Here is a 16616-nt window from a genome sequence, read left to right on the forward strand (position 1 = left end):
TGCTTGGCTACCTGTGCAAAGAACTGTGTCTAGACGAAACACACGTATCACACACACACACACACACACACAAACGCACACGCCCATAGATATACACAAAAAGAAAAGCCAGAATAAAAATGCTTAATATGATAGACACAGCAAAACCCTTTTGGAATCTTTTGTGGCTTTACTTGCCATTGCCGCGTTGCTGTGGCAATTTAACAACAAACATTAAAACGATAACAAATTTTCTATGCCACCGTTTTGAGATTACAAATTACGACACATAACCCGTGGCCGTGGCAGCGGCCACAGAGAAATACGAGTAGCATCCCACAGTCACAGCAGCAGTCAGAGAAGCAGCAGTTCGAGGAACAGCAGAGAACTTCAAACAGTTGCAATTATATAATGAGCACAGAGTTTGCCCGCTTAGCTACCAACATGTGTTTCATAGAATACATAGTGTGTGTGTGCGTGTGTATTTGTGTATAATATGTTTGTATGTCTAATTTCTAAAGTGGGCTGCTTGAAACCAAATATGAATATGTTGCCATTCAGATTTGGACTCCAATTATATATTTTTATTAATAATCAATGCAGAATTTTGATTGTATTCATTTCAGCTGTCAATATTTGTGTGTAAACAAATATTAATATTTTATAAAATAATTTTGCAATTTGGCTCTTATTATTTCAAAATTATAAGTGTCTAATTTTTCCAGTATTTCAACCATTATGCAAATAACATTTATATATGCGTGCGGCTTGCTTCTTTGACAAATAATATTTAATAATAATTTGTTAAATAAAACTCGATTCTCTAATTTTGGACGACATCTAGAGCATAGAAGTCTTTTGAATGCTGAAATTTTCTCTCAATCAATCAATAAATTCTCAATGGAGTCGACCTGGGAAGATAATTTTATCATTATTTATCTCCTTCTTCTCGGTCAGCATCAAAAGCCGTGTTGATATAGCCATGCCCGTCTGTAATTTGTGAGTTAAACTATGCTTTCTTTATATAAGCTTAACTTTTCAATATTGTACTACTATATTATATAGCTATAGGGAAAGTTGTCCGAAGAATGAGTTTTTGTATGGAAAAATATTCTGTCTTTCAAACTCATGTACGAGATAAACTATTCTTACGTGTTTATAAATATACTTTTATCGCGTACTCAAATACAATATATTTGGAGTTAATGTGATAAATAACATCTATATGTATATATATACATGTTAAATTATTATTTGTTCGACTATTAATGGAGCGGTATAAATAGAGCTTAACATAGGAGCTGAGCTTCAGATAAAGCTGCGTGAAAATAATACGAAAATAAGAAAGCAGATCATGAAAATGAGCCATTGGAATAAATTGAGTTAGCCAAGGAGATGCATGTTGGATCGACGTGTAGGCGATTCAATGAGATATGCAAGGTGAGTACACAATTATTATGTGCAGTCATTCCGTTATTTTATTTTCGTGTTTTTAAACAAACTAAAAAAGATGAATAAGCCCAAATCATAATTAACACAAATTCATTAATATGAATGTATATACACAAATATTTCTATAGATATATATGTATCTATATATTTATAAATCTTTATATTCTGACATTGAATGACAGAATATGCGATGTTACCTATATGTATCATAGAAAAGTTCGGAACTAGAGTTATCAAAAGAATATATTTATATATATACTTATGTATATATTCTTTTAAATACCGATTTTGTTAGCCAAAAATGAAATGAATTTTAGGTCTTTAATTTCAGTTTTACTTCTTTGCTTCTCATTTCTGATATCTTGGCTAATAACTTTTGCTGCATCCCTCGTATATCATGTGGATATGTTTGCTTTTTTAGTTTATCAGACATTTCCTGCGGCGCTTTTTGAGACGTGGTGTTAGGGTTTCGGTTGGGATCGGTGAATGGGCGTTTGGGGCGCATAAACTTTGCAACTATCGGAAGTCGTTAACGCTTTCGCACACAAGCGGTAGGAGGAGCAGGAGCGACTCTCAGATCTGCGGCGCCCTACATTAATGGGCACAGCGACTGTCAGTGCTGTGTCCTATTCATACGGTATATGTGTGTCTTAGTCACTCACACAGATACACATACACACGCACCCACACAAACAAATCAGTTGGTGCCTGGACTGCACAGAAAGCTGCCATGTTTGATTTCTCGCTTTATATGTAGGCTAACTTGTGTTTGCCGCTGTCACACAGTTGTGGCACATACCCAACTGACCGCCTGCCCACCCCAGATGCCACCTCACGCCCACAAATGTTGGCACATTAATTAATTGAAATGCTGCCGGCCATAGCGAGCGGATAGTGTTTTTGGGGGGCGAGCGGCAGACTGCGAAGTCGTGTGTTTTGCACGCTTGTTAGTTTAACTAGCGCCTGGCAATTAAACGAAAATTAATTATGCTACCTAACAGGGCAGCGGCCCAGAGGCAAAAACACATTGGCCTTGAACTTAGCAACGCCAGCGCATTTAAACGTGGCCTTTAAGCTGGCGAGTGCTTAAAACCAAGGCTACCAAGCCACTGTTCGCCCAGCCGTACGGGAAGCCAATCAGCTGTCATTTTTTCGTTGTCTAGGCCAACGGAAATGTGCAACCAGCATGTCCTCTCCCTACTTCGCCCTGCCAGCCACATCTCATGTTTCCTTCTCTAGCTGTTTTCCTTGGCTTGGTCGCCTAATGCCTGCTTAACTTTGACTTTGGTGACAGCGCGGCTTTAATCAATGCCACGTTCTTCCGGGGCCAGGCAACTGCCTCCAATACAAGGTTAAACTTGTGCTGGCCCCCGCGCCACATAGTTTCCTATTTTCAAGTGGTCCCACAATTCATAATCCTTCGTTCGCGCAACGCGCGAATCATTTTTCATTTTGCACGTAGACTGCCATCAATCAATTTCATGCTGCTTGGAGATGTAAAACTGCTTAAGTTACGTTGTACTTACATTTCACTTGAAAGACTTCAATGAAAATAAAGTTCTGCAATTCGCATACCCTGTCTCTATTAAAAATGACGATATGTGATTGTGAAAATGTGCCAATGTGAGAAAATGTGCCAAAAGTTAGAGGCAAATGTGACAATCTGACTATAAATGCGTTCATTAAGTAGATTCTAAACGTTAGATATTTTTTACTATCTTTATATATTATTTAGTTTAGACCTAATATTTATATATATAAACTGTCCATTCCTCACTCTTCTACTCTAATGCTTTATGGGGTATCTCCCAGTCTGCTATTTTTGATCGTTTTGCCATAGTCTACTTTTCATCTTTTTTATATAAAAATAATTCGGTTTGTGAGTGGGCTTGGCCAACTAGTTAACGCTGGGCAAGCACAAGCGCGTTTTGATGCTCTGCATTTAAAAATTTAATGGATATGCTGCGTGTTTACAGAGCTTTATTCAAATGTTTAACCAGATAAACTATTAAGTTATCAGCATCAATAACCTTTATCATTTACTATTAATTAGCAGAGCCAAAAAATGTTTATTTTAAATTAATTACAAGTTAACCTATATCTAAAAGCAGGTTATGCAAACGAAAGAGCATTCACATTTTTCTTAGCCACAATTACGATTTTTACTTTACTGCGTTCTCCATTTTCAAGCTTTTGCGTTTGTCGTTACGTTTCGTTAGACCCAAATGCAAAAAAAAAAATAAAAAACAATTTTTTTTCTCGCTTTTGCCCTGAAGACTTTGCCTCCTGGCCTGGTCAATGCTTGCCTGGGATTATTATTATAATGTTCTTCTTTTTTCTCTGGCTGGCTTGTCCGGTGCATTGGCTTCATATTTTAGTGATTTATGTGCCGTCAGGCCGTGTCATGAGCCCAATTAACATTTGGGCTAAAAATTTTCAGCTTGACATGATTTTCTTTTTGTTGCACGGATCTTTGACAGCAGCTAATTTGATTGCGAAGTCTCGACCAATGCAGTTTAATGTAATTTTCACAATTAAGTTTCATATTCACAGAAGACTATTTTGACATATGAACATTTTTAAAATGTAAATGTAAGTAAATGGTGTAAAAGCCTTGCGATATTTCTATATCTAGTTAAAAGAGATATGACTGTATCTTAAACATATATTTAGTCTTGAGTTTAGGGTATCCCTGAGCCTAATAATTAAGCAATTTAATTTCCTTTTTTCTTGTTGATTTGAGCAATTAACATACTTTATGATGATTGATACGTCTCTCAGAAATCAATTAGCTCAGCTCTAATGAGCGTATTTTCAATGTATTCCCAGGTGTGGATTCGCATGTCTTTTAAGTTATACACTTGGCATGCCAACAATAGCAAGGATAATGTGTGCATACTTAATAAACGTTAAGAGCGCTGCGTACATAACAATGTATGCTGGTAGTGGGAGCGGGGGCGGGGGCGTCTATTGCCGCCCACCATCGCCATCATGCGTTTATGTTTAATCTGCTGTTAAGCCGATGCCAATGCCAGCTTTTGTTCCTCGACTCGACTCGAGTCGACTTTGGCAATTTAGTTTATTTATAGCTACCAAAATATGAGCACCAAAGTTACAAACATGTTGTTGATGTTCTTGTTGTTGTTCTTGTTCTTGTACGTGTTTGCCGGCGTATGTGTGTTTGTGTGTGTGCTGACACATCATAATTTGGATGTTGTTATGTGTGTGGAAGTGTGTGTGTTGTACTCGTGTTTCCAGTTCATGTTGTAATATTTTAATGTGTGAAGCTACAACTGCTGCCGTTGTCGTTTTGCTAAGAGCTGCTCATACCATATCTGAACAGCCCCCAAAACTTGCTACCTCCCAACTCCGTAACCTATATAAATCACACATTTTGATAACATTAATTTACGCTACGGGTCTTATATCATTCCAATATGTTCTCAACTTGATCACTTTTGATATTTGTGCACATAAATTTCGATAAAATACATTACGGTTTTTTTTTTTGTGTTAAATTGCCCTTTTAATGAAGTAAGGAGTTAGAAAATGTTTTAGACTTATACTATTTGATATTATTGAATTTATTGAACTGTCAATTAGGAATATTCACATTTATTTGTATCTTAAATAATAACTCAATTAACATCTTTTTTTAATGACTGCCAAACGCCAATTGTATATTCATGTAGAAATAAGTGCAAGCTGTGGCGTCCATTAGGCAATTCACAGCTGGGCAAAGTGCTATCAGGAAAGGTAGCTAATTCAACACCTTACACAGACAGTCAATAGTTTCGGCTTAGTTTTCGGTAATTTTCATCATCATTTTGCAGTTGGCAAATTCGCAGAGGGCAAATGCCCAGAGCTGAAATACAATTAAAAGCCAATTCAAACTGCAGTTGGAAATCAGAAAACTTATCAGTTACCTTTTGGCAAACGAAGGCAGAGAGCGCCTGTAAACTTGGCCGGCTTGGCTGCAGTCTCCGTTGAATTTTTGGCCAGAGGATACGGCAATGATAGGAACGAGAATATACGCACCTTTGGTAAATACACAGTTGAGAATGGGAAGCCAGTTAGCTATTCCGGACAGTTTGAAAATGAAGCTCATGGCCTATCCAAGTGTCTGGCTTGGAGCCTAGGCGTTTACATTTGGCTTTTGCCTTGTTGGCAATGCATTTGCAATTCCAAACTAGTTTCAATTGATTAAGTTTCTGGTTAATGGATTGCATACATATTTAAGCAGGGCAACTGTAGCTGCATAACTTTTGGCTATGTAACAGTAAACACAACTTTGCCAATTGGCCGAGCTTCAAATCTAAGGCCAACACGTAGGCGCCTCGCAAGCTAATCAGAATTGTTGACTTGAAGCATTCTGTGAATGTTCCGTTAAACTATTTCTGCACTAATTCGCTAAATAGCTGGATGAGCTTATTGGATTTAGCCCAATTTGCAGAGAGTTTAAATGCTCCCATTTAGTTATGACGCCATTGTTTACTTTAAAAGCTGCTTTGTTTTGTATTGCCCAAAACTTGTTCGATTGCGTTTAAGTTTTCCACTAATGCTATATCATAGATATATTTTCAATGCAAATATCTTCTGCCCCGAAGCAATAAGTTGCCTAAAAAAAGCAGTTATGACATGTTTGCGTGCTTTTGTGCAAGTTAATTGTGAATAATTATTTGCTTATGCCATAAAGCAGATTAAAAAACTTTTGTTTTTAATTAGAAGCAGACTGGAAACAAAAGATGCGGCACCAGCAAAAGAACCACGAGTACCAGCAGCAGCAGCAGAAGCAGCAGCAACTTTAGCAACTTTACAAACATTTTTCGCTCGTATAAATTACACAAAGCGCCAGAGACATAAAAGAAGATGAAGAAGCAGAGGAAGCATATCGTAGACAATTAAAGTTTTAGCTTGAAATTAATGCAAATCCCTCATTCACAAAGACAATGCGGCGTATGCGCAATGAGCTGCTGCAAATTACGCATACGACTCGTGTCGCATGTATTTTATATGCTCTTTCAATAGAAATTGACGCTTTGCAAGCAGCTTAAAGTGTGTTGCTCACAAAATGGCACCAACGCCGCCAAAATGTTAATTAATTTTATTTTAATTAAGTCGGATGAGTTTATGAAATTTTACGAGCAACCAACTCAAAATAACAACAAACAGCCAAGGACAGTTTGACATTAAGGACCCTGTCGTCTTGTCGCCCTTCTATGTACATCTTCGTCTATTTATGTACATAAAACGTTTCAAAATTAATCAGCAACTTATTTACATAGACGTTTCGAGTCTCTGCGGGCCAGTGTGCATATTGTCCTAATCACATAGCTGCCACTTACAGAGCCGAACCCACGCATCCTTTAACAACCACGCGCGAGCTCTGAGGAGCTCTGAGGCTTGCTGTCAGAATTAATATTGAGAGCTCTTAGACTGGCAGCGATAATTATTGCTTCAATTTGAAAACATTTAATTATTTCTTTTGTACTTTGATTGTTTCTTGCTATAAATAACCACGCTTAGTCATTTTTTGGCAATTAATTTACGGCTTTGATAAGTTGTATTTAACTGAAAATTGAATAATTAATACAATTTGTTATTTTTTAATTTAATTTGAATTTTGTTTCACAATATTAGCATTGTGTTTTTAGGCACTACACATTTCAATTACTGAATGTTTTTTGTGAGCCGTCACTAAGCGACTTATGAATTTGTAACTGTCCAACCAAATTAGTTGTTCAATTTGGCGGCATTGCAAATTTGTTGCTTATCGCTTTATTGTTTATGTTAATTTTAGCTCATTTAATTTTACTATTTCGCATTAGCCAGACACCCACAACGGAATGCGTTGGTTTGTTGTGGTTGCCATATCTGTGCACAGAGCAAATTAAATGCGGTATGCAAATGTTGACGTTTTGGCAATAGCGCCGCATAAGCCTCTAATTAAGTTTTCATGAATTCTAACATTATATTGTTTGGGGCCATGAGCTCTTATCGAGGTAATTGTGTGTGTGCCAAATGAGAGTATTGGGCTGGGCACTTAAATAATAATTGTTATTGAAGTGGTTCACAGTTGGAAAATCAGGAAATGCCCATCAAAGTGTTAAACACTTTCCAGTTCTAGTACCAAGAATTTATGGAAATTCATGCTTTGATTTGAAGTGTTCTGTAAATAAGTTTTGTTGGCTATCTAACGCTATATATTTTCACGGTCTGGGCTCTCGGCTTTTACTTGAGCTGAGTCTTCGTAGGGTCTGCCCTGTTCTTTTTGGTCCATGAGATCATCTGAGCAGTCCTTTGTTTTGTCATGAATTCAAGTAAGCCCTTGAGGCTTGCATGCGTTATTTATGTGCTTTTTTTTTTTGCTAAAACAATTGTGTTGGTAATTTAATTAACGTAATTTTATGTTTCAATTTATGCTTGTGTATATGTCTGTTTTAATCTAATGTATTTCTGCTTCCCATTTCAGTGATATGCGTGTTAAAAGTTTGACTTTGTCCTACTTTTTGATGACAATTAAAGAATCGTGGACTTATGGGTAAGTACACTCCACATAAACATAATAATATAAGGATAAATGTTAAGGCAATTCAGACCTGTGCACTAACAAATTTGAATAGAAGTCAAAATAACCTTAATGTGCTGCATATAAACTTTACTATTATGCTTATGAGACTCTTTTATTTAACACAAATCGCTCGAGAATTGTTGCCCCAGTATTTTTTGTCTCTCTTTTAAAAGGCAGCTCGTATTATCTCATTTTGCATTTCATCGTTTAGCAAATGTCAAAGCTGCTTACCATGGGATGGCTTCATTGTTTCCAGGGAATTGCAATTATACCACGCCAAGAGATCTGACATCAATAGAAAAAAAATGGTGGAAAAATTAAACTATTTCGTGTGCATTGAAACAAGTCCCAGGCATAGCTGGACTTAATTCAGAAATAATGTCAAGGTATTGTCATTTGAGCCGGGCCAAGTCACACTCTGGCTCCACTTTAGTTTGAGTTGAGTTGAGCTGTATTTTAGTTTTCGTATTAGCCAGCGCTGTCTGCAATATGCAACAGTCAAATATTTTTCGCCCAGTTGCTTCTAATATTTAAATATCTTTGAGTTGTTCGCTTTTGACAGCTCTTAGCTCGCTGCGCTCGTCAGTTCTCATAAATCTATTGCAATTCAAATGCTGTTCTGCATGCAATAAATAAAAATCTTCAAAATGTACGCATTTGACAAGGAAAGCGACTCGTCGTGCTGCTGCTTCTGCCCGCTTCGCCCCTTCTCCTCCCCGCCACTTTGGCAAGTCATTGAGGCGGCCCGTGCTTCCCCTGCCCTGATCCTCTGGCTTGCAGTTAGAAAGCTGCATTTCCGGTCACTAATATAAGTCAAAGTACAAAGTTGGTTGGCTGGTTGGTTGGTTGGTTGGCTGGCTGGCTTTACTTCACTTCGCTTATAATGCAACGGCACTTAGCCAACGCCATTTTGAAAGGATGGGGGGATGGTGGGTGCGGAGCGAGAGGTTTCATTCGGAAGAGGGGGGTCTTCTATCTGACTGTGTGTGTCGCCGTGCCTCGCTGATGATTTAAGTGCACTTTGATGCACATTTTTCGTTGCTGCTGATGCTGCTGCAGCTGCCCCAGATAATTTAATTAAATTATACGCTTCCTTAGGTGCATCGGGACGAAGGGCCCTGCCGAGGAATTGAGGCAGGTTAGGTTCAGTTTAGGGTGCACAGCTCGCATTTTAATAAGGTTTGTTGGTTAGCTAGTTTTGAGGTTGAGCTGAGTGTAGTTTTGGTTTAGTTCTATGCGCCGTCGACAGGCTTTGTAAGAGGCTTTGGGGTTAAAGTCATTTGGGTTAGCTGAAAAGAGGTCGAATTGTTGAGGCTAGCAGAGAATGCTTCTGTAGTAGCAGACTAAGCGTATGCTTGATGTATGCATCTATGAGCTGACACACACAAGTCAACAGCTTTTACTTAAGCGTCTCCATTATCAGCTGAAAACAACAAGCTAATATAGAAAATGGAGAAGCTAACAAAAAAACTACCTTATGTTTTAAGAGCGGAAATTGTTTTTGCTACAGGTGTGCACTCTAAAAACCCAGACGATGTAATTATTGAAATTATTATTTTTCATGTGGGGCTGTGAATCTTTTCTTAGCTTGTTCTCGAGTAGCTTTTGTATTGTAAGTTTTTCATTCGTTAAATTTAAAAGAAATATGTCCCTTTCCTAATTGTCTGCATGGCTATGTTCTGTGAGAACTAATATACATATTTATGATCCCAACTTATGATTTCCAATTCAATGACTTCTTACAAGTAGACAAATGTTCAGAGGGACAGATAGATAGGCAGACAGATAGACAGGCAGACAGCCAGACTGACAGAGAGGTAGACAGGCAGACAGACAGACAAACAGATGGATGGACATGTTTAGATCGATTATTTTGTCATCCCAATGCGCATGCTTTACCTTGTCGTAGATACTTCGATTTACCTGTTATATAGAACTGTCTGAAAGCTTGCAAATTGATGTATGCAGTTGGTAATTCATATCTAATTTAGCATTAATTAATGTTGAATATAAATTAATAGAAACTTTTCATCTAGCCCAATTACTGCTGTTTTTCCAATGCTCTTCTCTGATTTTAGCTGGCATTTCTTTTCTGCACAATTAGTAAATATTACGACATGAATTGAAATTTACAGCAACATTTTTATGCTGCCGCTAACACATTAAAAACTCGTTGGCCAAATGCAGTTGAAAAAAGTTGCGCCGAATAAAACATTTGCTGCAATCCTTTACCAGCCTTTGCCTTGGCCAAAAAGTGTTGATGTTATTCATCAACGTCAAAGTGATTATGTTGTTGCTGTTGTTGTTCATATTGTTTGTGCAGTTGTTGTTGCTCTTACTGTTGTTCTTGTGACTGGTGTTGGTGACGCGTCATGCGGCTGTCAGCGAGGCAACATCAACTGGTAACTGGTAGCAGGCAACTGGCAAAAGCCAAGCCAGACCAGGCCCGGGCAGGCTAGAGGAGAGCAAACCCATCACAGAAGCCACAGCAGGCAGTCATCAACAACATCAGGAGTCAGGCAACATAATTTTTAGTGTCGCAGGGTAAAAAAAGAAAAGTAAGGAAAGAAGAAGGAAAAAATGAAATAAAAAGTATCAAAAACATTGACGAAAAACATTTTTAATGCACCAGAAGTCATAATATTTTCATATTTCATGCTTGCTGCGGCAGTTCCCTGCACGTACATGTCACAATGTGTCCTTAAAGTGGTAAATATGGTACTCAAAAGTTGTCCAAAATGTTCCATGCGAGCAGCAGAGCTAAACAAACTGAAATTTCTACCTGGCAAAGTTGAACCTCAAAAATGTCTTGATTTTCTCTGGCTCCAAACATGCCCAGCACAGTGACTAAATAACCAACACGAACCAAAGCACAAACGCGCTAGCCAGGCACTGCGTTCGGTCCAAAAACATATTTACATAAACATTTTTATGAACTAACTCTAGACTGGGTCGCAAGACTAACTCATGTGTTTCGTATGAATTAGCTGAAAAAGATTATTGAAAGTAGTAATTTAGTATTTAGAGATTTTGATAAACCGATTTGAAAGGAACTTGGTGATCAAGTTACTTGTGAAGAAGATACATTTAATCTTTGGCCAAGATAATAATTACTGGGAATAGTCTGAAATTTGCTACCAAGTTCACATAGATGGTTATTTTCTAAATTATACAGGTCTTTTATTTTCTGAAAGTAAAGCAAAAAATTGTATATGATCTACAAATTCTTTGATAAGTCTTCCTCCCGAAAGAGTATTATTTTGCATAAGACACGAATGCTAAAAGATAGGTCTACATTTAGAATAACTAAGATTTTTCCGAACTATTTTCAAGAAATGCAAACAAAAGCAAGACCACAATATTCTAAGTTTAATATAAAAGTTTGGTTTTCAGCTTTGTTAGTGTATTCGAAATTCGTCTTGGCAAGTTTTGCCAGTTTTGTTTTTGTTTTTCTGTGGTGTTTGCCGTCATCAGGTTAGTGTTTAACCTCTGCAGTGTGCTGCAGTCCACTCGAAAAGTCTTTGACTTGGCAGTCACCCTTTCCTCCCTTCCGCCTTCCCACCTCCTGTTGCCCACCATGCTTTCGTGCAGTCTCAGGCAAAGAAGCAAAGCAGGCAGTCAGCCAGTCAACCGGCTGCCATTGTGGACCCCCACTACTTGTCCTGCGTCCTGGCATAGCTTTTAACCACTCGTTTGCTCTTTAACGCGTTAACGGGTTAAGTTGCCTATGTGCCATGTGTCCCGCCGCCGCCTCCTCCTCCTACTCCTAGAGTCATTTCTGCTGCTGTTGTTGTCAGGAGCCCTGCTTGCGGTGGGCTTTTATGTGGCCATCAAAGTAGGACCATAACAACAACAAATTCGTTGGCTTGGGTAGCCCCAGCTACATGTGTAATTAGTTGACGCTGACTTTGTCATAACTGGTCCACACGTAGCAGCTAGGGGATGAGGCCGCGATTGTGGGAGAATTTGTCGTTTTTAAATGGCTTGTGGCCACAATTTAAAGTCGTTTTGAGGTGTGCCAAAGCTGACGCTAAGTCGACTCAAGCAACAATTTTTTGCGCTAATCGACGGCCATTATGAAGTGGCCACCGCAAAACCCCAGCATCCAGTCGCATGGCCCGCCTGGCCTAGCACAAAAAAGGCACAAGAACTAGTTCCAGAAGTGGATTTCAGGCTCTGGCGCTGCGGGAAACTTCATTGCCGGCCAACCACTGCTGCTCTTCAATTTTTTGTTGTTCTGCTGCTTCTGCCGCCGCATTCATTTCAGTTTTCAACTGCAGTTGCGCTGCGAACGCGGCCCAAAACTGACAGGCGTTGACGACCCCCATCCGATGAGAAAGCGTTTTGTAATGTCTAGCCCCACGAACGCTGCGGTGCCCCGCAACTGTCTGCTGTCGCACGGCCTGTGGTTTTTATGCTTTTATTTTTTATTCGCCAAGCGCTTTACTTTCTAGCAAGACGCAGATTACAAAGCCCTATGGAAAGTTAAGGTGGGGCAGTGGTTTTTTGTGAATAGTTTTGAAGGGGCACAACGTTTGTAAAGTTCGGTACAATATACACACAAAAAAAAAAAAAAGAAAATTTATTTAATGCCAAAACCTAATTCTAAGGTTTTTTATTTATAGTTTGAGTGTGGGATAAATCTAAATTCTTAGATTTGCTTGCATTTTTGTTCACAAAATATAAATATATTTCATCTTTATTTTTGAGATGGTATTTTTTTTATTTCATTACTTTTTCTTGAAGAAGTTATAAAAAAGTTGGGGTAAATATGTTTATTAATTAAAATTAATAAAATCCTAACATATATATTTGGAATATAAAGCCAATAATTCTTTGTTTTTATACTTCGTGCAACATAGTTCAAATTCATGTTGAATCTGTAATCTGTTGCATCTCTGATAACTTATTTCTAGACTTTATTTAAAAGATTTTGACTGTATAAATTGCATCTACAATTTTGGGATACTGCTTTGACAAGTTCTCAACTTAAACTAGAATCCACAAGAGTGTTATGTGACCGTACAAATCTAATTTGAAATTCCTTTCCTTCTTCTTGAACAAGCTCTTCAGCTTGAACAAGTTTGTAACACCCACAAAAATGTATGGATCCGACGCAGTTTTCTTGCTCTTTTCTTCTCCTTCTCTCTCTATTTCAGACTCCGTTTGATTCGCCTTTATTAGTTCTTGCCAGCTTGGCCGCTTCATTTTTCTCCATCAGAGGCTTGTCATAATTTTATTAGGGGCACGTCGACTTGTCTACGTCCGCGTCTGCGTTCTGGCCTCGTCCTGTCAGCGTGATAACTCCTTTTCGTGTTAAACATTTTCAACTTGGCTCTAGCCTCAGCTGAGTGTATGCTCTGCATTATGCGGCAGCTGTCGACTGCGGACAGACACGCACACACACACACACATACAGTCGCACTCACATTCAGATGCGGCTTTGGTCACACTCTCAAGCGTCCGTTGCACGCCACGTCGTGGCGCTGGTCCTGGTGTGTTGGCTCATGGTGCCACTATGTTCTGGCTGTGGTCCATGTATCCTAGCTGCTATGCTGCTGGAGTCAACTGGATGTCAGTTGGGCCCGGGGTGCGGCAACCTGTGATTGTTGCTCGAGTGTTGCAGCTGCCTGCGCTTGATTACAATGTACCTCATGTTGGAGTTCTGGGTGTGCCCTGGCATCGTTTGCACTGATAACACGTTAAGTGCGCTGGTTTATCCTGCAAGATAATTTGGACAAGTGTCACCTCTCGGATTTTCACGCGCCGGCCAAAAAATAAAAACGTAAAGCCCCAACGACGACAACGTTGACAACGTTGGGAATGCGGCGGCGACTTTTTTGAAATATGCACAAAATTTGCTGGCAACCTGGTTTTGAGTCTTGCTAACTGGCCAGCTATGGCTACAGCTGCACCTGCTGTTTGCAAGCTAGCTCCCGGTTTCCAGTTGCCAGTTCCCAGCTCCCAGTTTCTAGTTGATGCTGCAGCTTTTGGGGTGTTTTTCATTCTTTTCGCTTGTTACCGACGCGTCGAGTTTTTGTAGCATACTTTTTGGGGTGGCATACGCGTAATTGGCGCTTGGTCGGATTTCGCAATGCTGCGGCTTTTAAATATTAGTTTAGACTAGCAGGGCGGCAACTCTGGCCATGTGGCTGGCAGCTGTTAACCTGTAGTTGCAGGTGTAGCAATTACGGTTACACAGAGGTTGCCACAAAATGGTTACGAAAACAAACATTAAAGTAAGAAGATTTGCACAAAGTATGAGTTGAGAGAGGGTTTAATATTTTAAAAGAAAAGGCCCGATTTTAGCACGCTGACTTTTGGCATTTGTATGTATGTATGTAGATAATAAACAATGTCTTACTTAAATTTGATAAGTCTATTTAATTTCTTATAACATCTTACAATACGTCTGCATCGAGTACTTAGTTTGCCAAAATCAGGAAAGTCCAAACATACGGAAAAATAATCGAAATTATATCTTGATCTGATTCGGTTAGATCCAACTGCTGCCATTTGCTCCGATTCGTAAACCTGGTCGTATGGGCTCACGAACCTAGGCTTTGTTTAAGCTCGTCAAATTATTTTACAGTTTAAAGCAAACAATTAAATTTTAAACTTATAATTGCGCATTGTGGCGAAAATATTGCAAGCCTTAAATATTTTCATAAACAAAATGTGCGCTAAATTGCTTTTTAAAGCAAAACTTGCATCCACCAAACATGGTAAGATGCAAATGCAAAGGTTTAGTCCCAAAGCTATTTATGCTTTGGTGCTGACCCTGCCTCAATAGTTTTATAATTTAGAAGCAAACCGGTTTTTGCGGCTGTTCTTATATGGAAATTGTTTTGAAACGGCTGACTAATTTTCCTAAAAGAATGTTCAGTATATATAAGTGCAATGCTTTATTTGGTTAAAGCCCAAAATTCTAATAAACAAATTTAAGCTCGGATATTATTTACATTTCTTCTAGCAAGCCGACGAGCTTACTTAAGCTGTCAAGCTGTGCGTTTTTATTTTGATTTCCACTGGAAGAACGGCCTATATAAAATAAAACAAATGTTTATTGATTTTTATTTTTTGGGAAATTCACCTTTTTCCCTTTAGTATCCATTGTCTGCCTCATTAATATGTTTTCATTTGCATATGTTAAGGATGTGTAAACGTAAATACCAAATCCAGCATTCAAACAGATGGCAAACGTGGCTCCCAGACCATCAATTTTGACAGACGCAAAAGGGGTGGGGCGGGCGCAACCTGCTAAATATATAGGAGCTGTCAAATATATTGCGCATGTCCAGTTATTTGACAGAAATCAGATGTTTTGGGATATTGGCGCCAGGCAGCTACGTTTGTTGTTAACCTTGCTAACGAATCAGGCAAACAAAACAAAAACGAAAAGAGCTAAAGAAGCAGAAGAGCAACAGCAACAACAACAGAGAGACGCACGGTCAGAATGCCACGTGCAGGGCGAGAGAGGCCTAACAGCAAGCAGAGTGAGCGCAAAGCTTTTCACTCGTGCTGAATGGAATTGAGAGAGTCAAAGCGTGAGTTGGAGAGAGAGAGAGAGCGCGCGTAAAAGCTTTAACGACTGCTGTCGCTGTCGTCGCTGCTGATGTCGCTGCTGCTGCTTTCGGGGGCGTCCAGGACCCGTCAGCGAATCGAGTTGTGACCGTTGCGTGGCGTTGAACGTCAGTAGTTGGAACAAGGACGCGTAACGTGCAGAAGCTAACGCGCAAGAAACGTTCTCGCGTGACGGGGCAAGAAGAAAAAAGTAAAGCCTAAAACATCAATTTGTGTCCTCTGTGCCGCCGTGTCTCTGTGTGTGCGTGTGTGTGTGTGTGTGTACATTGCTGTGCAATTGAATTGAAAGCCAAAGTTATATGCAAAAATCAGCTGCGTCAGTGGCAAATTACAAATTTGTTGGATATATGTTCGCGTTACGTATACGCAGCGTGTGACCGCTGAAGCGCTTTAGCTGTCAGTGTGTGTGTGTTTGTGTGTGTTTTTATTGATTGCACGTTATCTACATCGCTCTCAAGGATACAAAATTTGAAGCTGCTGCTTTAAAATGTTACAAAACAGAATTCGGCCAGCTGCAGCGGCGCCATAAAATACTGTCCATCAGACTGGCAGCCAATCTGTCTAGCTGTCTGCCCCCTGACAACGTGTGTGCGCCCGTTCAAGGTCACATTTTTTGTGCGGTCACAGTGGCAAAATGTCACAAGCAAAAACCTAAAAACAGACCAAAAAAAAAAAAAAAACAACAACGTTTGCCACACATTCAAAGCCAACGGCAGCAAAGAGTCATCAGCAGCAGCATCTTGAACACAAATTAAAGTAAGCAAACCAAAAGAAATGCGAATAAAATATCGAATCGGTCGAGTGAATAGAACAAATCGAATTATTTGTGTGTTTTAGCGAGAAAGCGCAGAATAGAATATGCCAGTGGAGAGCAACGAACTGCGAACCCTGCTCTGTGCCCTGTCTATTAGTTTATCTTTTTATTTAGTCTTAGAAGCTCACTCACACCCAAACGTATAAGGCAGACAGTCTTAAGCCGGCTACAAGAACACCAAAAACAACAGCCACAAGCAGGACCCCATTGAGTGTG

At 39.3% G+C, this 16616-nt stretch overlaps 1 protein-coding gene across 2 annotated transcripts in view; it reads left to right on the forward strand.

Annotated features, from left to right (window-relative positions):
- Positions 1-16616, forward strand: part of LOC115769857 — a 147795-nt gene that overhangs the window by 40751 nt on the left and 90428 nt on the right. For both annotated transcript variants that reach the window (XM_030714843.1, XM_030714844.1), the window contains exon 2: positions 7904-7972. The gene's annotated coding sequence lies outside the window, so the exon portion shown is untranslated. The remainder of the gene's footprint in view (positions 1-7903; positions 7973-16616) is intronic.

This window comes from Drosophila novamexicana, unplaced genomic scaffold, assembly GCF_003285875.2.
Source record: "Drosophila novamexicana strain 15010-1031.04,08,12 unplaced genomic scaffold, DnovRS2.1 tig00004554-arrow-pilon, whole genome shotgun sequence".
NCBI classification, from domain to species: domain Eukaryota; kingdom Metazoa; phylum Arthropoda; class Insecta; order Diptera; family Drosophilidae; genus Drosophila; species Drosophila novamexicana.